Source organism: Petaurus breviceps, unplaced genomic scaffold, assembly GCF_028583685.1.
Source record: "Petaurus breviceps papuanus isolate PSGF00001 unplaced genomic scaffold, PetGlider_PUasm1.0 140, whole genome shotgun sequence".
NCBI lineage: Eukaryota > Metazoa > Chordata > Mammalia > Diprotodontia > Petauridae > Petaurus > Petaurus breviceps.
The window spans coordinates 1,679,655-1,704,899 of NW_027185698.1; the positions used below are offsets into that span (position 1 = coordinate 1,679,655).

The 25,245-nt window shown below is 37.2% G+C and overlaps 1 long non-coding RNA gene across 1 annotated transcript in view; it reads right to left on the reverse strand.

Annotated features, from left to right (window-relative positions):
* Positions 1-4,701: 4,701 nt before the first annotated feature.
* LOC138146552 (uncharacterized) overlaps positions 4,702-25,245 on the reverse strand; it is a 99,526-nt gene continuing 78,982 nt past the window's right edge. The window contains exons 3-4 of the long non-coding RNA XR_011164521.1: positions 21,364-21,507; positions 4,702-4,836 (exon numbers count right to left, since the gene is read on the reverse strand). This is a non-coding gene — a long non-coding RNA (uncharacterized lncRNA). The remainder of the gene's footprint in view (positions 4,837-21,363; positions 21,508-25,245) is intronic.

Genomic DNA, 25,245 nt, shown 5'->3' on the forward strand with positions numbered 1-25,245 from the left:
CTGTACCCCAGTCACTTCCCCTCTCTTGGCTTTACTTTCTTAATCTACAAAATGACAGGATTGGATTAGTTGTGACAAACAGTGTTCACCTCTTTGTGCCCCAGGCAACATTCTAAGACCCCAAATTCCTGACTGCTTGCCAATCTGTGTGAGGGGAAGAAGTTTCCATACAGGGAGTAACTCAAAAAAATGAAAGGCATTGTATTTGAAGTTAGAAAACCTGAGTTCCAGTTCTAAGTCTGCTACTATTAGTGTGATCTTTAGTAAATGAATCTACTTTTTTAGGCTTCAGTTAAATCTCATCTGCAAAATTAGGGAGTTGTATTAGAAAACTTCACAGGTTCCTTCCCACTCTAGGCCCAAGGATCCATGATCATAAATCATGGTTTTAGACCCCCAAAACTCAACAAACAAACAGCAACTCACCACCACCATCATTACCATCATCATGGAGATATACAGCACTCTAAGGTAAGAAAATTGCTCTACATCTCTGATCTCATTTGATAATTATTGTCAACTCTCCATTATCTGCTTTCCAATTACCTATAATAGGATTTCCATTTCAGGTTGCCATTTTCCTTCTCATTTGCCAATATACTCCTAATCTGCCCTTCTCTGTCACTTATATTGTACATATTTTAAAAATTATAAAATATAAGGTTTTAATTATTTAAAATATAAAATTATGTAAAACACAATTAAGTGATTTGCTACAAAAGCATCCCATGGTGCTTGTTAGAAGCAAATACAACTGAATTTTAGATTGTCCATTTCCTTTGGTAGATATAGATACCCAATTAGGTTAATTCAGGTATCCAATTTCTCTGGAGCACTTGTAATAATTAAACTTTTTGCCTGAATAAATGAATGAATGAATAAAAAAAATTACTAAACATTTATTATATACCAAGCATTGTGTTGAGTGCTAGACATACAGATACAAAAGGAAAGACTGTACCTTCTCCCCAACCCTGCCCCAGGGAGCTTACATTCTAATAAGGAGGGACAATATCCATTGGGTGGTGGTGACCAGGAAAAAGTCCAAAAAGTTACAAGGATGGTGAGTAGGACCTTGTCAAATCTTTTTTCCATGTTATTTTCTGCCAGTACAGTCATATATGAATTGATACAGGATCTATGTGTAGTGAGCACCTGCCTGTGTAACCCCCTAGCTACAAAGTAGAATGGGGAAGGGTGGGGCTGGGTGGGGTTAGATGGGGTTATGTGAATACAGGTGTGAACATAATATAATTACCGTACTAAGGTGTCTCAAACAACAGAGGAGAATGCTAATAACCATCTTGGTCGAATTGGGGATGCTGTAACAACAGTAAAGATTATATTAAACTGGGCTCATTGCCCAGAATATCAGTCTCATATAAACAAAGTAAAAGAAAAACATTTTAAGAGGGAAGAACTTGGGAACCAAGTGAGTTAAACAGGTCAGAGAGCTAGCACATCTAGGAGAAAATGCTTCTCCATTGAGAAAGCTCCATGGAATTTTGCTCACTTTAAATAAGAAAGTTTCACGCCTCACTCTTGTCCCAGCAGCACATCTCTCATCTTCTATCACCACACTACTCCTGAGTTTCCCCTCTCCTCTGGTGTACTCAGGAAATCTACTTAAAAAAAAAAAAAACATACAGAATTTCTAGTCTACTGGGGTCATAGGATAGATGCCATTGATTTCTATGGTGAATGGTAGTGCCTCACTCAGCCATGATGTATGAAGTGGGTGAGTACAGAGTAGCCATCTGCTACTAAGGAGAGTGGACAGAGAAAGTCTGTTCTGCAGACATAGACCGCACCCCTCCCGCCCTCTTCCATGCTGACCAGATGGTTTAAGAATGCCTGTTCTTGGTCAGGGAGGGCCTGGGAAAATATCATCCATAACCACCATTAGAAAAAAACACTTAAGTGCATGGCCCACTGATGGGATGTTTTAATTACCAAAAATCATATGCTTAGAATGTGGGTCATGTGATTATTAGCTAGATATTCATGCGACTTAGTAGACCCTGGGTCTCTTAAAACATCTCTGTTTAGATCTGATCACTGTACCTACGCAGATCTAGCACAAAGATCTGGGTGCCCTAGGGATGGTTTGAAAATGGCAACCCTTGTGTGTTACTGTCTATCAGAGACTTTGGTTTTTCACTATGACACATAAGACTTATCATTATATGGACAATAAAATACACATTTCTTGCAACTTTTGTATTATAGGATACTATATGTCACAAAGGGCCCAAGCAGACTTTGGGATAGTTCTCACCTCTTTGATTTATTTTTCTGATTCATTTACCAGAAATAGCTAAGAAACTCACCATATGGCCATCTACTTCCCTTGAAAGCACACTTTATAAAATTCAAAGAAAGGAGTATCTTATTATCTTATTAAGATACTCTTATTAAGGAGTATCTTATTATCTTATTAAGATACTCTTATTAAGGAGTATCTTATTAATAGAGAGAAGAATTGGTACAAAACATCCCCCCCCAAACATATGTAATAATCTCTCCCACCAGTGTATACAGATTCCTGGGGGAAGTGGGCTTGAGTTTAGAGAACACCGGATAACACAGCTCCTAGAAGTCTCCTTGCTAGAGTACTCAAGATGTTCCCCTTGGGTGTTTTTTTTCTGCTGGGCTTCTTGCAGAGCCTTAAATCTATTCTTCCTCATCACATCCAGGTTTCCCTTGGCTTGGAGTACTGGAACTCAGGCATCAGCTATTCCAGGGATGCTAGAATACCAAGAAAAAAACCAAAATCCTCTGGATCTTTCAAAACTCCTCTGGCCATGGGGGTGGAGGAAAAGCTCTTCTCTCTTCCCCTTCCCAACCCCCAAGCAATTCTTTCTCAGGGGCTTGGCTGAGAGGATTCCACCCTTAAACTCCCACATGTTTGAATCTTCCATTCCCAACCAGCTTCCTGGTTTTATATAAGCCCCACAGGATAGCCAAGGCCCTCAACCAATCAAAACAATTTTCCTTGAGGAAAGATATGAAGACCATTAGTTAAGAGCTGATTGAAACAAACCAAAACATTCCAGATGTCTGTAGCCATAAGGCAGAGGAGAGTATAGAAAGGACTACTGATCTATATAATAGTATTTTCAGGTTACACTTGTACAACATTGGTTGCAATTACCGTTAAAATATCATCTTTAAACATGAATCAGTCAATAAGCAATATTTTTTAAGTACCAACTATACGCCAGCAATTATGCTAGGGACCAGGGCTACAAAGACAGTCCCTGCCTTCAAGTAGCTTATGTTCTTTGGGGGAAGACAACATGTCCATATATAAGTACATAAAAAATAAATAAGAGCTAATTCAATGGGAGAATTACATTAGCGGTGGGGGTTATCCTGAACGACTTCATGTAGACCACAGCACTTGAGCTGAGTTTTAAAGGAATCTAGGCATACTGAGCAGTGGAGGAATCAAATTCAAGGCATGAAAGAAAGGCATGGAAGTGAGGGAATGAGCACCATGTATGTGGAATAGCAAGAAGGATAGTTTGGCTGGTTTAGAGAGTATGTGAACAGGAGCCCTGTATAACAAGGATGGAAAAGTAGGTTGGCATTAGACTGTGAAGGGTTTTAGATGCCAAACAGAGCATTGTTGACATGTTGGCTTTTCCAAAAGGATATTTACTGAGAAGATATAGCATGAATGGAAGTAAAAATATCCTTCCAAATAGGGCCAGTACCAGTCATTGGAACTCTGTGTCTCCCACAACCACAAGAAGATCCACCAAGACTCCAAATGTCTCTACCTGGCATCAGGTAGAGAATATTGCTCATTCTCTGCACATCCTACAAGATAAGACTAATCCACACGTCATCCAAAGACTGGGCCCTTATCAGTCAATTCCCTATTATAGCAATATAAAGGAATTTCAAAATTCTTGATCGTGGAAATGGTATTCTTGTGGGTAATGGTGAGATCAAAGGCATTACTATCCCTTTATGTGGTGACTGACTTATAATAGCAGACCAAAGGAGTTAATTAGTTTATCAAACATAGATAAACCAAAGTATACCAACCAGAGTAAAGAAGAGGATAGAGCCTAAATATGTTATTTCAGCGATACAGGGAACTCTCAGGTGAGGAAACTTGCTTCATCAGTCAGCACCTTCTTTATAACCTAGAGTCTTACAGCATTGCCTGAAGCATTGAGAGGTTATGATTTGCCCCTGGGTTCCACAGTCAATAGGGTGGCTAGATGGTTCAGTGGATAAAGAACCTGGCCTGGAGTCAGGAAGACTCATCTTCTCAAATTCAAATCTGGCCCCAGACATTTATTATCTGTGTGACCCTGGGCAAGTCACTTCACCCTGTTTGCCTCAGTTTCCTCATCTGTAAAATGAGCTGGAGAAGTATCTAATTAGTATATATTGTATATTAGTATATATTGCCCCAAAAAGGGTAACAAAGAGTCAGACATGACTGAAAAGCCACAACATGCAACCAATGTGTGTCAGAAGTGAGACTCGAACCCAGGTCTTTCTAGTGCCTCTCTCTCTACCATATCATGCATCTTCCCTGGAGGAAAGAAACAAAAAACTTCCAAGTGCCAAAAAGAAATTGATAATATCCTAACTTGATAGCATCAATTCTTTGTTGGCCCTATTTTATCTCAGTGTATCATAACCATTTTTAAGCAGCAAAGGTCCTAGTGTTAACATATCATTTTAATATTGTTTCACTTCTTTCTTAATTTGCCAAGAGCCACAATGTCTTGATTGGATACGACCTTCCTCATGCTTGGTTCTGAAAGCAGCCACTCTCTTCTATTGTTTTTTCTGGAACAGGCCAAAGCAAACCTTATAGCAAAAAGACAAAAAACAAAAACTCAGCTAGTACAAAACCCTACCTTTGCACCTAAACTTTCTCTCTAACCTCCCCCCCCCTCCCATCTCTTTCCCTCCTCTCCCACTTCATTCAGGTTTTGCAGGCCTGTAGGCCAGTCACTCTCCTGCAGCTGTTTTCATTTAAATGGCCCAGGATTTAACTGGAAGAATCACTCACAATTAGTCTTCTAAAAGAGGACATGCTAATAAATGCAATAAAGATATGCTTGCTGAATTCTCTTTGGAATCACAATCAAAATAAGTTGTGTGTTGTTAGACTTGGGTCGATCAAGTTTGTTTTGGGCCAAGGAACCAGACCAGAAAGTGGAGAACCAAAGGCATTTTCCATTTTTTCAAGGAACCAGATGCAAAAGGAGAAATAAAATGGCATCAATTTCATGTTTGTGGAGTTTGTGGAATGTTCAGTTCACCTTCCTCTTGATCCCAGTTCAGGTCAAGACCCCAATTAGAGTTGCTGTGGGTCTATAGAAGGGTCTCCAAGGATCCTTTGAAAGGCTTAAAGAGGCAGCTGAGCACATCTGGCCCGGATCCTTACTGAGCCACATGTGGAACAGGACCAGGGCCAGCAGCTCCAGCCACATCCTGGCCCTCCTCGTCACCTTTTTTCTTTTTCCAGTGCAGGCAGGGAGTGGAGGCCCGGCTGGAGCAGGTGAGGTGGCAGCTGAGAAGTCCCAGGAGCCTCCTGGAGGCCTTCCTGCTGCTGCCTTCACCCTTGAACTTCTTTTTCAGTTCCCCTGCTAGTAAAACTCAAGTTTTCCAAGACTTGGGCAGTTTTAGATAAGATTGTGTCAAAAGCACAAAATACCTTCTCCCTCCCCCTAGAAAAAAACTAACAACTATCAGAACAACAGCAACTCCCCAGCTGGTATTTGTTGAATCAAGAGTAAAATTATTTTGCAAATCATTATGGTGGAAGAGTGAAAAGTATTTGATTAAAACAACATTGAAGATCAATACAAACAACAAACTTTGCTTAATTAATCTCAACACAAGAACTTATCATAGTACTACTACTTCAATCACTCTAAATCCCCATCAGCATTCTTTGTTCATTTATTCTCATTTACTTTCCCCCATACTCCTAATCGTAATGTAATTAGTACATACTCCATTCTTCAAGTTCTGCTTTTTCCTTTCCACTTTGCATTATTTTCTACATAATTCATTGTATTTCTCTTATCTGTTTTAATTGCATTATAGGTGGTACAGTGGATAGAAAGACTCATCTTCCTGAGCTAAAATCTGGCCTTGGACTTGCTGTGTGACCCTGGGTAAGTCACTTAACCCTGTTTACCTCAGTTTGTAAAATGAGCTGGAAAAGGAAATGGCAAGCCACTCCAGTGTCTTTGCCAAGAAAACCCTACAGGAAGTCACGAAGAGTTTGACATGACTGAAAAATGACTCAACAACAACAAAATTCCATTATATTAGCGTAACACAATTTATTTTGTCTGTTTCCCTTATCATTGTGCATTTAGGCTATTTCTAGTTTTGGTGAGTCTTTTGTAGGTATGTTTAATGCTGTTATGAAGATCTTTGAACAATTACCTCTTTTTTATTTTTGTTGCTGCTGATAACACTTTTAAGGTATATTTCCAAGGATTTCCAAGAATTATTGGGTCACAGGGTTTGATTTGTTTTAACATTGTCTTCATCAACATTACATCATCATTGCTAAAATTTCTTTAGTGCTTCCTACATGCCAGGCATGCTGCCAGATTGATTACTCTCCAAAATGGTTTGATGAGTTTGCCATTCATTCCACCAATAGTAAAAGAGTAGATATCTCCACAACCCCACAAGCATTGTATTTTGTTACTCTCAATTATTTTTGCCAGTTTGCTGGGTGTAAGACTTCTATTATTTTCAGAGAAAGAGAAATCTCAAAACTGACCACTGGGACCTTTTAATGTTACTGGTTTTATTTTTTAAAATTCTATTCATAACAACATTTCCTTTCTTTTACCACTTTGGTTTCCGGCTCTTATCAGTTTTAAAATCAATTGAAATAATCTATCATGTGGTTTGTCATTAAGCCTTTTATGCTTCTCAAAATCTTAGTTAGGTTAGCTATCTTACTATAACTAAGCAGTTGAATTTCAGAGCAAAAGTACTATTTACTCAACATTTTCTCTCATTCATAACATTTCTGATGGTTTTTGGATTTCAGGACCTTCAAGTTCAATTTTTCAGGGTGTCCCAAAAATCTTAGTGCAAGTGTAAACTTTCATACCCTGTATATTTTTCTAATCTCTTCCTTTATAGCAAATTTTGTGGAAGTCCAGTAAAATTACAGAAGAAATGCTTACTTTTTTTTTCTTCTTTTGGAGGGCAATTGGGGTTAAGTAACTTGCCCAAGGTTACATGTCTAGTTTTTTTTGTGTTAAGTGTCTGAGGCCAGAACCGATCTCAGGTCCTCCTGACTCCGGGCCAGCTCTTTACTCAATGCCCCACCTAGCTGCCCCAAGAAATACTTATTTTGAAGCATTTATTTATTGACTGCTGTTTTAGGAGGAACCACTGATCAAGCCTAAAGTATGTCATGATGCCTTTTACTAAGGTACCAAGTATAAATGTCAGGGAACTCCAAAATTTATTGAGTAGTAGTCTAAGAAATAGGAAGTAAAGGAATTAAATTCATTTGGGGGCAATTATAATTGTTAATCTTTTAGACTTGTACCTAAAATCTCTATTTTTGTATACTGAGGAGTGGTTAGATTAGGCGACATGAAATAGCTTCCTTACTGTTTAATGAATGACTCTCCATCCCTTAGCTCCCAGCATTTTCTCTAGCTGTCCCCCATGCCTGGAATGCTCTCCCTCCTCCACTCCAATTACTGACCTTCCAGGCTTCCTTCAAGTGCCAACAAAAATCCTATCTTCCACAGGATGTTTTTCCCCATTCCTCAGAATTCTAGAGCCCTCCCTCAGTTAATCACTTCCTATTTTTCCTGATATAGCTTGTTTGCATGTATTTGCTCATTGTCTCTGACATTAGGTTGTGAGCTCCTTGAGGGTCGGCACTGTCTTTGCCTTTCTTTGCATCCCAGACATTTAACTCAGTGACTGGCATAAAGTAGGCACTTAATAAATGCTTACTGACTTTCTGACTGACTAGTGGACAAAGCACTAAGTGATTGGTAGGAAGGAAAACCTCAGATTTCACCTCAGACCCTTGCTAGTTGTGTGATTTACTTAACCTATCTGAGCCTCACATTGCTTATCTATAAAATAAAGGGGTTCGACTTTCATGGGCTCCCATTAATTAATTAATTAATTCTCTCCCATCTCTAAATCTATGGTTCTATGATATGAAAAGTTGAGGTTTGTAGTTTACTCTGTTCCTGTACTTTCAAAGACCCATGACTTCATTGACACTTTATGAGTTACTAGGGTGCCCCAATTCACTACTCAATAGCCAACAAATTGGCAACATCCTACTCATTCAGAATTTAACTAGTTGAATCCTTAGAAGACAGATACACACTGAATTACCCAATTCACACTCAAGGCATCTTCAGCTTTGGAGGACCTGTCAGAGCTTGTGTTTGGCTGGTGTGACCTTTCAGACCACTGGCAACTTCTGTGCTTTGGTGAGACTTTGGTAGGACTTTGGTGGAAGGCATAGTTTCTCATTCATAGTGGGATTTCATCTGTGTTGGAACTCCAAGTAACCTTCTCTGATGTACTCTTGGAGAGTTATCTGGGGAATAGAAGGGCTAGGTGACTTGCCTAAGATCACACAGATGTAGTATAAGGTCACATAGGCATAGTGCTTAATCAATGTTTGCTGAATTGAATTCCTCACTTTGAGGCCAGACCTCTGTCCATTACACTTTGCTGCCTTTTGGTAATGATGTAATACTTAAAATAATATTTTTATCCATTTAAAAATTCAGTAGAACTACATTATAATAGCCCATTATTTTACAAATTTAGATATATCAGGAGCCAATCAACATAGCCTGTGATATGGATTTAGTCTTGTTTCTTCCCCCATTATACAGAAATTTTACTAAGTACCTTTGTATCTGAGGACACAGGTATTGTCCTAGGGCCTCCCTCTTGTGAATATTTTTCTTCTTTCCGTTTTACCTTAAGCCATGCATTTCTTAGACTATAGATATCTCTCATTCATGCTGTGCCTAATACTGTAATTGTATGGAGAGTAAATGTAACCATCCTACTAGCATTAATAATAATTATACCATACATATGCTTGGCAGACTATATTTTCAAAATTATTTTACATATTAATTCTTTGATCCTTATCTCTCAGAATATAAAGCATGGAACCTAGCAAGTAAAAGAGCCTAAAAGAAGCAAATCTTTAAATCTTTATTTTATTTAAATTTATTTTTATTTAAATGTTAAATCTTTATCCCAAAGCCCCTCTATATTCTTGTTAGGTGAGTATCCTTGGATTAAATGACTCCTATGAATTTGAATACTTCAAAAGTTAGTGAACAAACTAGAGGACCAGAGGTGTAACTAAGGGAAGGCAATCAGAGCATTGTCCCAGGACACTGAAATTTGGAAGGCATGTTGGCATTTGTACTTTTGCAGAGAGAAACAACTTGGCTTCATAACTAGTTAGCAAGGATAATTACCTACCAGGTGACATGTTTCTGCCCTTCCCTGACCCCAGCAACCACACCGAAGGTAAATTCTCTCTGGTCTGGCTCCTCCCTCCTTCATGGAGGGCCATAACTTGGTTCTCTGTCTTCCTAACATGGGATTGTATCTTGACAGTCTCTTTCTAAGATCTCTCTGCCTTCCCCTCTGCTTCAATGCCCCAGAGGCATTTTCAGGTATTTACCACTGGTGACAGAATTATTAACTATGTCTCTTGTCATGGACTTTTGGAGTCAATCACTAGTTTCTGGATTACGTTGCAAAAGACAAAGCTCTTGACCGTAAGAGTACACAGGAATTAATTTGGGGGCTCAGAAGAAAGGCATGAGGGGCGATCTCTCCTCTTAGCATTAGCCCTCCTTTCTTAACTGATAAAATGTGGAATATCCCAGGAGTGTTTGCATTTTTATAATATGGAATTTAAAGTTTTTTGGTCCAATCTTTTCAGATCACAGGGTCTCTCTGAATAGACTAAGTAAGCAATGACAGGCATGCTTCCCATGCTTTTGCAGGGAGAACTTCCTTTACTTTCTTTTCCACCTTATACTGTTCACTTCCTCTTTCACCAACCCTGCCTTTTTATAACACAAGCAGAAGTTCCATACTTCCTAGATACATGAGTCTTATAATTTCCCCTCTTCTTCCTTCATCTTTCATGTGACTTAGTTAACCTATGAACCTCTATGCAATACAAAACTGTACAGGCTATTTAGACATGTGGGTCAAGGCAAAAGAATCAAAGTACAATTGTTGCATGGTTTAATTCCTTCAGTAGAATACCAATTTGTTGATCACTAGGCAATGACATCACGTTTAGAGTACCCACAATTAAATTAATGGTATAGAGGGTCTAAAACATGGCTTCTTAATTAACCAGGGAACTGTGGATAGATTTCTGGGGGGGGTGGGGGTGGGAGGAGTCTATAAATTTGGATGGGAAAAAAATTACATCTTTATTTCAATAAAAATGATTTCTTTTGTAATCCTATGTGTTTTATATTATACATTTAAGAACAGTATTCTGAAATGGGGTTCATAGGCTTCACAAGACAGTCAAAGAAGTCTATGACACACAAAAAGGTAAGAGACTGGTTTGAAAATGGTTCATTAGTGTCCTCAGCCCTCCCTCCTCCCTTTTAAAAAAGTTTTCTTTTCACTAGGAAGTTAACTAACAAATAGAAATATTTCAATACCTAACAAACAAAATGAAGATTTTATCTGAAACCATGGACTTCCATTCCATTCAGTTTATTTACCTCTGCCCGTATCACCTACTATCAGTAAAGAAGTACATGGGGCCATGTGTAGGGATGTTCATGAAGTCACAGCCAGAGCCACAGGGGGGCTACTTATTGGTGACAAGCCCTCTGTAGCTACCTGGATTTGTCCTTCAACAGCAGAGACATTGTCATGGTTTTTCCAACTTTGTAGAATTTGAAAGATTTTGGACTTACCTCTGCAACATAATGAAGCTGCAGGTTTTTGTATTCACCTCACAAAATGCTGAAAAGCCATGGGAAAGCAAGTCTTAAACAGCCTGGCATAAGATCCAACCATACTAGATTATCTCAAAAATACTTCTAGATTGGGGCTTCCAAATCTGTATTAGGCATACTCTGAGGGGAGATGGGAAGCTTATCAAGGGGATAGGCTATATTTGGTAAATAATTATATTATGTTACTAAAATAATAGTGTTAGTGAAAAAATTATAGATGGGAAAACATCAATTTTATCATACTAAAATATTTTATATTAACTTTTCCTTATGGAAATTAATTCACCTATTTTGTTTCTTATGTGTATATTCATGAAAACTATAAAACTTATTTCCTTTCATATTGAATAGAATGAGAAGGTTTACTGAAAACCAAGGAATATTGGGACAAAAATCGATTAAACTTGTATATTTATCTGTCTATAAAATTCAGATAATCAAACCCTTATCAAAATATTGCATACAAAGATATTTCTTCCAATCAACTGCTTCTATTCATGTTCTCATTGTATTAATTTCCTTTGTGTAAGAGCTTGTCAGTTCCATTTAATTAAACTCATCTGTTTTATCGTTTGGACCAGGCTGTACCCCTTGTTTGGTAAAAATTCTGCGCTTTATTCATAGTTGCAAAAGGCATATAATCTACTTCTCTTTTAGTTTTTAATGATATATTTAATATGCAAATAATTAATATATCTTATTATGGAATATGGTATAAGATGCTGGTCTAAGCCTAATTCTTCAAACTTTGTGGTTTTCCAAGATTTACAAATATACAGCATCATAAGGAGAATATTTACATAAAAATATAGATACTGGGAAACAACTTAGGGAACTTTAAAAATCTGTGTAATTTCACAAATGCAATCCTATTCAATTCTGGGCCTAATTCTTTGTCCATAGGTAGTGCTTGCCCCAGATATGTGGACTAATTGATAGACTTCTTCCTGAATATTGTAGTTTTGACAATAGGTATTTTTTAAATCTTTCAGTTTTTCCCAATATGGATTGTCAAATCCATATATTTTAAGAAATTTTGAATCTCACTAGTGAAGCCTTTTAATATACTGGAGCACATTGTCACTAATGAACAGGAAATTTGGGAGGACCTAACTATATATAAATAGGGAATCCTCATTCAATTTGCATTCTACTCTAGACATTTCCCCATGGATGAGTTCAAGGACTCTTGATTGTATGATTTTAACATATACATAAAAGACTCTTTGTTGGGAGACTTTAAAGTTGCATTTTGTCCTAGTGAGTCAAATATCTTTTTTTTTGTAATAAACTATAAATACAGCTGGATATTGTATTCTTTGTACCCTTTAAGCAAATTTGGGTTGGTAAAGTTGTGGTCTATTATAAAAAATAATTTTTAAAAATCTCATCTTTTTCTTCTCTCTTATTCTAAATCTCAAAATTCCTTGATATTATCCCCATTTTCTCTTCCATTTCTCCAGTTTCTGATGAATAAATGACCCTTCTCCTCATAAAGGCCAACCACTTCATTTATATGCTTGATCTTATCTCCTTCCCTTCTCTTCTGGCAGACAGACTCTCTCCCTTCCTCCCCCTATCTTTAATCCCTCTCCATCTACTGACTCATTTCCTATTGCCTACAAATACGCCCAGGTCTATTTCATCCTTTAAAAAAACAGCTTCCACTTGACCCTATCAATCCCATATAGCTATCATCCTCCATCCCTCTTCTGTTTCTCAGTTAAACTCAGAAAAAGCTGCTAACTTTTGTTCCTTTCATTTCTTATCTCACTTTTCAGAACCTTGAAATGAGGCATCTCGCTCAGCTGAAACTGCTCTCCTTTAGGTTTCCAATGATTTCTTAGGCACTGAACCTGTCCCATAATAGGTACCTAATAAATGCTGGCTGTTTGGTTGACTTATTAATTTCCAAATGGCCTTTTCTTTACTTTTAGCTTCCTTTCCCTCTAATTTTTGAGACTGGTAATCACTCTCTCCTCCTGGATGCTCCCTCCAGTCCAGATTTTTGTGGTTGTCTCTATTTTTGCCAGACTGCTACTTCTCAATCTTCTTTGCTGTTTGAGGAGCTACTATTGTCCCTTTTTTTATAACCCCAATGCTTACCTGGCTGTGTGCTGGGCTCATAGTAAGCCTTTAATAAATGCTTGTTGATTGACTGGTTGATTAACTAATATTTCTATAATGCTTTAGGTTTGCAAAGCACTTTATATGTATTCTTATCAGGGTATCAGCAACTGACTTAATGTTTATAGGTGATCTAAACATTCAGTGATTCTTACAGCCCTCTACTTCCCTATCAACCACTCCATTACTGTCACTGCAGAAAGAGAAGGGAGCCAAGGAGAATTAAAAATTACTTTTTCTTTTTCTTTGTTTCATGGGTTATTATGGCCAAAGCATTCACCACCTCCTAGCTAGTGATAATGACATTCACATAGCACTTTACAGTTTGTAACATACTTCACATACATTAATTCTTCTAAGCTTTACAACAGCTCTATGACAAAGGGACTATAGGAATTATTGTCTCCATTTTACAGTTGAGGAAACCGAGGCACAAAGAGGTTAAATGACTTACCCAGGGCCACCTAACTAGTAAATGTCAGAGTCAGGATTTGTACACAGGTCTTATTGACTTGGGGTCTAGCACTCTATGCACTATCCCACATGACTCTATTGGTGATAAGCCTTTTCATACTGAGGTAGATCTGCAGGTAGCAGATTCAATCTGTCTCCCACACCAGTGGGGTCAAATTCAAATAGAGACAGGGAAAACTACCAGTACATAAGGATCCCTATGGGCCTCACATTGACTTAGAAAACCACATATTAATATTATTGCATATTTTATTGGTCTCATTTTTTATGTTTTATTGCACATTTATTTATTTATTTCCCAATTACATTTTAATTTGGTTTAGGCAGCACTCAGGAGTGTTGTGGGCCATAGGCATTCCACAGGCCATACATCTGACATCTCTGTCCTATTATTCTGGAAGCCTTCCAAAATGGAAGAACCTGCTAGAATTTACGCTTTGCCAACAAAGCCTTAAAGAATGCAGGATCACCTTTACGCCATGATGAGGTATATGAGCAGGACTTGGTGGAGGCTCATAAATCACTCTTTCTACCCCTTCTCCTCCTCATCCCATTACAATCATGCAGGCACTGACCCATTTATCTGCTTCCTTATCTCTGTGAGCTCCTTATGACAAAGTTGCCATAAAGAAAACAGTGTGTACATTCAACTTTCCAGTGCTACATAATGTGAAAGGAAGGGGCTTGGACTCGGTGATCTCAAGTTTCCTTCCAGCTCTAATGTACATAGATCTGGCCATGGGATTCCTATGCTTAAAAATATTCACTAACCCCTTAACAGTGCCTGGCATATATTAATAAATGCTTGTTAACTGACAGCCGACAAAAAACTTAAACCTTTTTGCACACCATCCAGGATTCCCCAACGCGCTACCACTCTTATCTTTCCAGCCTTCTCTAATATCATAAATTGGATTACTCTGCTACCTCAGAGCTTTTCCTGTGTTTTATCCTCTATTCTTCATGTGTTACTTGTGTTGTTCCTGGAATATTTTCCCTGTCTCTCTTCAACTGTTGAACTCTGACTAACACCCAATTATCTGCTATATTCTAGCAATAATGATTTTGTCTTAGCACCATTTTCCTCTGTTCCCCCATAAACTTTGCTTTCAGTGATTCCCATCTGAATGATGACTTTACATGTAGATATAGTTGTGTAGATATATGGATATATAAATATAGAGAGATGTGTATACATATGTAGATGTGCATACATATGCATATATCCATATGTATATGCATATAATATGTACCCCTTAAAGTCCATCTCAAGTCACTTCTCAAGGTCAGTGACTATCAGAATCAGTCCAATACTGTATTCTCAAGCTACCCCAGTATACATAGTAAGCATTTATTTAACAATAATATGAACTTAAAAGTCATCAACAAACATGAATATTTCCACATACAAAAAACAGAAAGAAGTTTGTATATGAAAACAAGAATCTAGCTTGTGTATGGCCTGTTTTACTATCAACTGGAACATGGTGATATCAACATTGCTCTTCTTGTCTGTGTCCCCTTGTGATGTGTTTATTAAATGTTTATTGAAATAAATTGAAATGTTGCTTCTCATTGGATGAACTCTCACATGGATGGAAGGGCTTAGGCTGAAAGACAATTGGCAAATATGAGGAACTCGGAGAAACCTGGGAAGATGAAGAGGAATTGATGCAGAGACCAGTAAGCAGAACCAGGAGAACAATTTACATGTCCACACTAATGAAAAAAAAAAAGAGGAAAGATCTTGGAATTCTCATCCATGCATGGACCAATCATGAATTCAGAGGATTGATAGTGATTACATTGGTTGCACAGAATACAATGTGTTGCTTTGTTAACTGTACTTCTCTGTTAGGATGGGTGGAGTCTCAGAGAAGGGTCTTTGGAAAGAAATTCGTTTTTAAAAAAGAGCATTAATAAAATATTTTAATCATATTTGGAAATTTTAATAGTATTTGGAAAAAGTATCTTTCCATTCAGCCTCTCTCTAAACACTGTCAGAAGAACATTAAAAAAAAAATTATCTTGATGCCTATTAGTTTGTTTACTGATGGAGGAAATCCCCCTAAATATCTTAAACTCAGAGGTTGCATTTCCTCTTTGGGGCAACTGAAGACACCAAAAGCTTCTGCTCATTAATGTATGCTTCATGGCACAAACCTCAGGAAAAATGGAATGATCCAAATACCCCTAACTCAGAAGGCTTAGCTAGCGAGATAAAAAAAAAATAATAATGTTGTGAGAAGCTTGCATGTTGTACCTTTTGGTGCTAACTTGATGTACTATTCATAGGCTTTGTGGTTGGTTGCTTTTTTATTGCCCTTTCACCCAATTATCTGCTGTAACCCAGCAATGAATTATTTTGTCTTAGCACTATTTTCCCTCTTTCCTCATAAACTTTGCTCTCAGTGATTCCTGTCTGAACAATGACTTTACATGTAGATATATGTAGGTGTAGATATAGATATATACGTATGTGCATGCATGTGTATATGCATATATGGCTATGGTAACATGTATATATGTGTAACATACATATACATGTATATACATATGCACACATAGATAGATAAAGGAAGATAGCCTCTAAAGTTAGAATACAAGTTCTTTGAGGGAAGAAACTATTTCATTTTAGTTTTTGTATACCTAGGGCTAAGTACAGTCCCTGGCACACAATAAATGTTTAATAAATCTTTGTTTTACTTATATGTACAGTTTTGATCATTGATAAACTCCAGCAAATGAGAATAATCTCTCAGATATGAAGGCTTCAACACTGAGTCAACAAGTATTTACTAAGCATTGCCAGGCACTATACAAAGAAAGACAAGATCAGTCTTCCTGCCCACAAGGATCTTATGTTCTAATGGAGAAGACAAGATGTAAATAACTATACAGAGTGCATAGAGGTTAAACTCAGAAGGGAAGGCACTAGTAGCTGAAAATGGTCAGGAAAGTAGGTTTCAATTTTTTTTAAATCTCTATTTTTCAGTAGATTTGTACATAGGTAAAGCTTAGAAATCATCTACTTAGATGCTTTTCTTTTACAGTCAAAGAAACTCAGGCCCAAAGAGGCTAAGTCATTTGCCCAAAGTCACACAGCTAGTTAGTTGGTAGGAGAACTGGATCTTGAATCCTTGACTATAAGTTCACTAGCCTTTTCCTTGTGCCAAACTGTATTTAGCACCTTCCAGATAGTCATTGTTTATCAGGAGTCCACTTCTTAGAAGGTTATACAAGTGTGTTTGTGTGTATGTGTGTGTGTGTGTGTGTTTATAAAATGAATAAACCATACAGTTTTTGCTGTCAAGGGTCTTGGAATATAAAGGGACAGACAAGCTCTTTAGGGACCATGTGAGTATTTTGGTACATAGAGTGATATGGTTTGAACATAAATTCAGAAAGGTGATTCTTGAAGATACAGAGATCCAGTCAAGTAAGAATAAGTGGGTCTGGGATCTATTCCCAGCCCTACAACCTTGCTGACAATTTTGGATAATTTGCCTCACTGTTCTGGGCCTCAGTTTCCTCATCTATTAAACCAGGGGATTAGCCTAGGTGATCTAGGCTAGTGATGGGATATCTTTATTCTTGGAAGGGGAGAGGAATTCTGATAAAGAACCTGACTGTCTACTTAAATACAAAGGGAGCAGCAAGACCAGAGGATATGGCAATGGGAATGGTCAGACAAGGCTACTCTATATTATGGTTAGGGGTAGGGATAGTGACTGGACCCGGAATTGCATTGATATAGGGAATTCTTGGGTGAGGAGACTCCTACCAATGAAGGTTGGTACTTTCTTTGCAACTCACAGTCCTAAAGAACTGTCTAGGGCACAGAGACATTAAGTAACTGAACTAGGGTAACACAGTCAGTATATGTCAGAGGGGAGACTTGAAGCATGTGACACTTGTATAGAAAAAAATCATCATGACTTGGTGACAAAAGAGATTGCAGGGGTCAAGGAGGAGACAGAAAATGATTGAAAGAAGAGGAATACCTTTAACAACAAAGGAAAAATTGTGTTTAAGATTCTAAAAGCCTATTAGAAATATGGCATCTGCTTTTATTATATGTTCGAGATTCCACTGAGCTAAACTGAAGTGCAAACACAGCTGAGAAAATTCCAGTTCTATCTGGTTCCACAGAAACTCCACCCCCTCTTTTTCCAGCAGGATATCTAGTTACAAGTATTTCACCAAACTGGCTCTCCTTGGCTCATTAATAAATCTGCAGGACAGAGCAATACTATTATCTATTTTAACTATTTCTCAGTATAAGGTCACAAGATTTTAATTCCTAAGAATCACTTTGAACTTAACCTTTTAGAGTTAAATTTATTTTTTAGCATTTCCTATAAATCATCTTGCATAACTTTTAAAGTTATTCAAATGTGTAGATTCTTTACTTTTACTCTTTTGATGTTTAGGTAAACTGGTCATACTCTATAATCTGTGTGATCTTCCTGTAGTATAATTACTGAAGATTCACTCTATTTTGACATTTAACATAGAATTATAGTATAATAATCTCAGAGTTAGAAGAGGTTTTATTGTTCATCTCTTAACTGAAGCATGAATCCTCTCTCACAATGGCTCTAACAAGTTATCATCTAGCCCCTAATTGAAGTCCTAAGGCAATGGCGGAACTCACTACCTCCTGAATCAGGTCATTCAACTTTGGGGAGAGCTCTAATTATCAGGAAGATTTTCCTTGTATCTGGAGAAATCTCTCTCTCTGTAGCTTCTGCCCATTGCTCAAAATTCTGTTTTCTACAACCAATTGAGCGAAGTCAACAAGCATTTATTAAGCACCTGTCAGGAGAGACTTAAGGCAGGTAAAGCAAACAGAAGGCTGTTGCAATATTCCAGGCATGGGGTGATAAGGATCTGTACCAGGGTGGTAGCTGTGTCAGAGGAGAAAAGGGAATGGATGTAAGAGATGGGAAGGTGTAATTGACAAGACTTAGCAACAGATCAGACATGTGGAATGATAGTGAGGATCTGAGGACAATGAAGGTGTAAGTCCAGATGACTGGAGGACAGTGGTACCCTAGACAATAATAAGGAAGTTCAGGAGAGGGTTTGGTTGTTTGTTTGTTTTTTTAAGATAACTCATCTTTTACACAACAACCCTTCAAAGGAAAATAGCTCAGTGTAGTGGAAGGTATATTAAGCTAGGAGTCAGGAAACCTGGATTGGGTTCCCAGTTGTGCCACTAGTTGCAAGAACTGGGGTAAATAATTTTATCACTTTGAGACTCATTTTTCTCAGTTGTAAAATGAGGCAGTTGAATGTTGTTGTTTTTTTGTTACCAAGGCTTTTAATTTCTTGCTTTGCTTTTTAAAAAAATATTTATTTTAAAATTTTCTTTTTTAAAAAAGAATTTGAGCTCCAGTTGTCTCCCTCCCTCCAGCCCCTCCCCACCCATTGAGAAGGCAAGCAATATTATATTAATTATACATGTGAAGTCATGCAAAATATATTTCCATGTTAGTTATGCTGCAAAAAAGAAAGAAAAATAAAGTAGAAAAACATGATACTTCAGTTTGTACTCAGACTTCATCATCAGGTCACTCCCTGGAGGTGGATAGCATCTCTCATTATGAGTCCTTCGGAATTGTCTTGGATTATTATCTTGATAGAATAGCTAACTCTTTGACAGTTGATCATTATTACAATATTGCTCTTGCTCTGAACAGTGTTACCTGGTTCTGCTCACTTCACTTTGCATCAGTTCAAATAAGTCTTCCCAGGTTTTTCTGAAAACATCTTTGTCATTTCTTATAGCACAATAGTATTCCACCACAATCATATATCACAACTTGTTCAGCCATTCCCCAATTGATAAGCATCTCCTCAATTTCTAATTCTTTGCCATTATAAAAAAGCTGCTATAAAATTTTTTTTGGACATGTAAGTCTTTTTTCTTTGATCTCTGGGATATAGGCCTAGTGGTGTTATTTCTGGATCAAAGAGTATGTACAGTTTTATAGCCCTTTGGATATAGTTCTAAATTGTTCTACAAAATGGTTGGACCAGTTCACAACTCCACCAACAGTGCATTAGTTCCCTATTTTTCCACATCCCTTCTAGCATTTGTCACTTTTCTTTTCTGTTATGTTAGCCAATCTGATGGTATGAGGTGGTACCTCAGAGTTGTTCTAAATTACATTTATGTAATCAATAGTGATTTAGAGCATTTTTATATGACTATAGAAGCTTTGATTTCTTCTTCTGAAAACTGACTGTTTATATCCTTTAATCATTATTTGTCAATTGGGGAATGGCTATTCTTTTCAAAAAAATACATTTTACTCAGTCCCCTATGTACTGAATGGTTTTTAAAGGTACTTTGCAGCTCTAACATTCAATGATAAAAATAATTATAGCAATAATGACCTTACAAAGTAATTTCTTCTGCAGTATACACATCCCCAGTTTCTTAAACCAATTCTCTTTGCGCTTAGTCACCATCTTGATTACTCTCTTTAAGACATGCTCTAGCTTGTCAATGTACTTTTTAAATTTTTGTTTTTTGGAGGGGGTAGGGCAAGGCAATTGGGTTTAAGTGACTTGCCCAAGGTCACATGGCTAGTAAGTGTTAAGTGTTTGAGGCTGGGTTTGAACTCAGGTCATCCTGACTCCAGGGCCATTGCTCTATTCACTGCACCACCTAGCCACCCCCTACTTCCTAAAATTTAAAGAACAGAACTGACTCCAGATGTAGTTAAGCAGAGCAGAATACAACGGAATTATAAACTTTATTATTCTGGACAACACAATGTTATTTTGGCTGCCACATCATGTTGTTAGTTCTTGTTGAGTTTTCAGTCTATGAACTTCCCCAGGTCTTTTTTGGTCATGTTTTGGCCATTTCATATTTATCCATCTTATGTTCATGCAGTTGATTTTTTAAACACAAGTGTAGGGAATTTTTATTCCAGTTCAGTTTCATCCTATTGGATTTGACCCATAGATCTAGCCTGTCAGTATCTTTTTTGTTATCCAGTGTATTCTCAATCTCTTCTGGATTTCTATCATCCAACAATTTGATAAATACACATCTATTTGATAAATATCCATTGAACTACAGTTAAATTATTCATAATAATTTTTTTACAAAAAAAGGGTCAAGGACAGAGATTGTTTGGCACTTCATCACAGACATCCCTCCAGGCTGACATCAATCTATTGACCAGCAGTCTTTGGGTCTTTTCATTCACTCAATTCTGGATCCACCAAAGATACAAATTAGAGTATGATATCACTTGTCCACATCTCTTCATTTTGTTAACAACAGGGAGAGGATCCTTGAACATGAAATTATCATAAATTTTTGCTAACTTGAAATATAACCATATTGTGATAGAAAGAGAATTAGATATGGAGACAGAAAACCTGAACACAAATCCCATTCACTTCCTGTATGAAGTTGGGTGTCACCTTACTTGTTTGGGCCTCAGTTTCTTTCTCTGTAGATTGGACTAGATGATTTCTAAGGTTCCTTCTTGCTCTAAATCCTATGTTTTATGCTTTGCTTAAATCCTTATTTATTACTCATGACATTAAGCATTTGTCTATCTCTAGTCTTTAGAACCTCTTCTATTCTCTGGTTTTTCAGAGACAAATGGCAATAGCTCAGCAATCACATTGACCAGTTGTTTTTTTTCCCCCAATACTTAATGATATATTTCATCTAGGCCTGAAGATTACACTCATTAGGGCACCAAAGTCCTCTTACCTTCTATTTATTTATATTGATTTTCAAATCCTCGTTAACCATTTTTGTTCTATCCTTTTCAGGTTGAAGATCTTTCTTCTTGGTAGAGAAAATTGAAGCAAACCAGGAAATGAGTAATTCTGCATTTTTCCCGTTCTTAGTCTCCTATAGAGGAAGTCATATAGTTTAATTCTGAGGGGAGATAGAACAAATTCATCTGAGACAGCTAACAACTCTTTTTTTTTTTTTAAAGCAATTGGGGTTAAGTAACTTGCTTAAGGTTAGACGGCCAGGTGTTTCTGGGTGGATGCTAAGTGTCTGAGCCTGGATTCGATTCCCCAGGTCATCCCGACACTGGGGCCAGTGCTCTTACTCGCTGTGCTACCTGGCCGCCCCCAGACAACAACTCTTGCATCTAAAACAGAAGAAGGTATTGCAGTTATCTCCTTGGAGTCTCACATATCAATTGACTCTTCTTAATCTGTTGAGATGAGATATTGCTGCATTTAATGTTCTTTAAAATTCTCCACTAATCTCTGTAATACCCAGACCCAAGAATTAAGGTCACTGAGGCTGCTCAAATTGTGAATAGGAAATAACCATCCAGAAACTCCTCAATAAAAGAAATTGTGATTGGTTTTTCAGAATGTCTTAATGATCTACACTGTAATTAAATGAGCACTTATGTGTTTTTCTGTGAAAAGAAACAATACTACCTATAAACTATATAATATGAGTCTTATGAGGTATATATTTAATTTTAAAATTATTTTTTCTTTAACCTATCCAAAGCCTTTTATTAATATTTTAAATGAGGCCTAGACTAATTTCCTTTAAGTCATGGACCAATTGATTTATTTAGATATGAACGGTTATTGTAGTCACTGAAAAGGTTGAGAGGAAAGAAATTTTCAATGATGAAATTTTTGAATTATGATTTTGAGCTGGTATGAACTTTACAGCATATCTTGGCCAATCCCCTTATTTTACAATTGAGAAAACCAAAGCTTTGTATTACAAAGATTATAGCTTTCTTAGAAAAGGAAGAAAAATACAATAACCTGTACAGCATTTCATTTTGGAAAAAAAAAATTTAACTAACATGAAAGAGACAGATTGTAAAGTGTGAACATCAGTCAGGGTGACAGTTTGAACGTTAAAAGCACCATGAGAAGGAAAATGAATTTTACAGAAGGAGAGCTTAGGTCTTTATTCTTCCTTTTCCAAACATAAGGACTCTTACAATGCCTATGGCCATGTAGAGGAACTTTCCTCAAGATTATGGAGTGGATTGAACAGCCCCATTCTCTCATGAATAATCTAGGAAGGATGAAAAAAAGAAAGAGCACCAGACCATGAAATGTCTGAGAAATTCAAGGAGAAACTACAGGAAGTACATTTTGCCATCTTAGAGATGTACAAAGTGATAGCCAGAAGTCCATAGGCACTAGGGATCTGAACCAGACAGAAAAAGTTATCCTAGGAGTGGAGATTACAGATTCAATTGGCCTTGGAAAGAGAATAAGTATTTTGATATAGGAGTTAGGAGTTACAAAACCTTCCTCAGGTAAAAGAGTTACAACTAATAATAGCTACCTGTAGCAGCAAGCACCCTGGAGTCCTCAGGGTTTGCTGCCACCACAGGTTCTTGGATCTTCTTTGACAAAGGAAAGCAACTCAAAATGGGTTAACAAGCTTACTTTAATCAGTCAGACATATATCGTTTACCTAGTTCAGGGGAAAAAGGTCAGCACCCGGAACTTCAAAGTATACAGGCAGAATTATCAAGACAGAAACAGATCAAGTAGACAGATTTCCAAACTGTCCAACCATTACATCCATACCCAGTCAACATCTGGGTTTTTCAAAGCTGGGGGGGCTCAGGACAATGGCTTCCCAGAATCCATATCAAATCACAGAACACTTCTCAAAGTGAGCCCCCAAAACAAAGCCTCACATCAGGGCTTATATAGCCTTCTCCTGGCTCAGAGAATGTAACAACCTTATTGACCCACTGGCCAATCAAAAAGTATCTACTGAAAAACAAGCCTCCCACCCCAGGCTTCAGGTGCACTTTAGCCTAGGGGCAGGGAAGATCTTCCAAATTTGCATTCCCCATTACACTACTCTGGCAAATAATGATGTAATTTTACAGGGGAAAAATGGATCTTTAATGAAATAGGGGACTTTTAAGCATTCCTGATGAAGAGAACAGAACTGAATTGATATTTTGGAATACAAACACAGGAATCAAGAGAATACAATGAATCAAGAGAATACAATGAAAGATAAATACTTGTGAGCAATTGGGTTATGTAAGGATGAAACATTTACATTCTAATAGGGAAAAGAAACAAAGGTCCTCTCAAAACTCTCTTAGATTCATTGAGGGATTCTATAAGACAGAGAGTCTTGAAGTAGTTTTGTTATATTTTGATTATCTTTTTTTTTAAGCAGAAAATATTATGGAATAAAGAAAGAGGAAGATGGTGAAACATTATCTCACATAATTGGGATATGGAGAAGAATACTGTACAAACATGGAAGAAGAGGATGGAAAGCAGGTTATGCATGAACCTCACTTTCATATGAACCAGATAAGGGAGGATTGAACACACACAGAGTTTAGTGTGAAAATGCCCTAAACCCAACAGGGAATCTGTTGGGAATAGGGAGAGATAAAGTGGGAATTAAAAGGGAGAGTAGACTTATGGAGACATTAGTTATAAATAAAACAACTCCAACTTTGGAGGGTGGATTGTGAAGGGGGGAATGAAATTAATGAAAGAAGGGGTGGCCAGGTAGCACAGAGAGTGAGAGCACTGGCTCCAGTGTTGGGATGACCTGGGGATCGAATCCCGGGCTCAAACACTTGGCACCCACCCAGAAACACCTGGCCATGTAACCTTGAGCAAGTTACTTAACCCCGATTGCTTAAAAAAAAATTAATGGAAGAATATGAACCTGTGATCAGGGACTTGATGAGAAGAGAAGAGGAGCTGTGGCATGGAAGCAGATTGCATCAAATTTATATCACTATTTTTGAATTTACACATTCTTTATCACTGTTCTCTTCTTTTTCAAGAGATGGGCAGGGAGCAAAGAGACAAAAACATTGAAGTAGATTGGATGGAAAGAAATATAATTAACAGTCAATTGTGAATGTAAATGGGGTGAACACACTTGTAAAATGGAAGAAATGTGAGCAGAACTGGATTATAAAGCAAAATCCAACAATATATTATTTATAAGAACCAGACATGAAACATAAAATTCATATAGAATTAAAAGAAGGAGCTAGAGCAAAATCTATTATGCTTTAGCTGGACTCAGAAAAAAGCAGTGGTAGCACTCATGATCTTAGATAAGACAAGAGTAAAAGTAGATTTGATTAAAGAGTTAAACAAGGAAGATACATCATACTTAAAGGTACCAGAGACAATGAATTAATAACAATTCTTAATATGTGCACCAATTGGCATGACATCTAAATACTTAAAGAAAAAGTTAACAACACTGTGGGGAAAAATATACAATAAAACTATTATAATTAGAGATCTCAATATATTCCCTTTGCAGATCTAAACAAACCTAACCAAAATATGAGCAAGAAAGAAAATAAGTATTTGAATAGAAGTTTTAGAAGAACTAGATATGCTAGACATCTGGTGATTATTGAATTGGAACTGAAAGGTCCATGCATTTTCCTTAGTTGTACATGGTACCTTTACAAAAACTGAGCATGTACTAGGGCATAAAAACCTCACAAATGTAGAAAAATGGAAATGTTAAATATAATCATTTACTGACCCACAGCAAATGAAAACTATATTCAATAAAGGACCTTTGAAGAAAGGATTAAAAATTAATTGGAGACTAATTTAATCCTAAAGAATTGGTTTG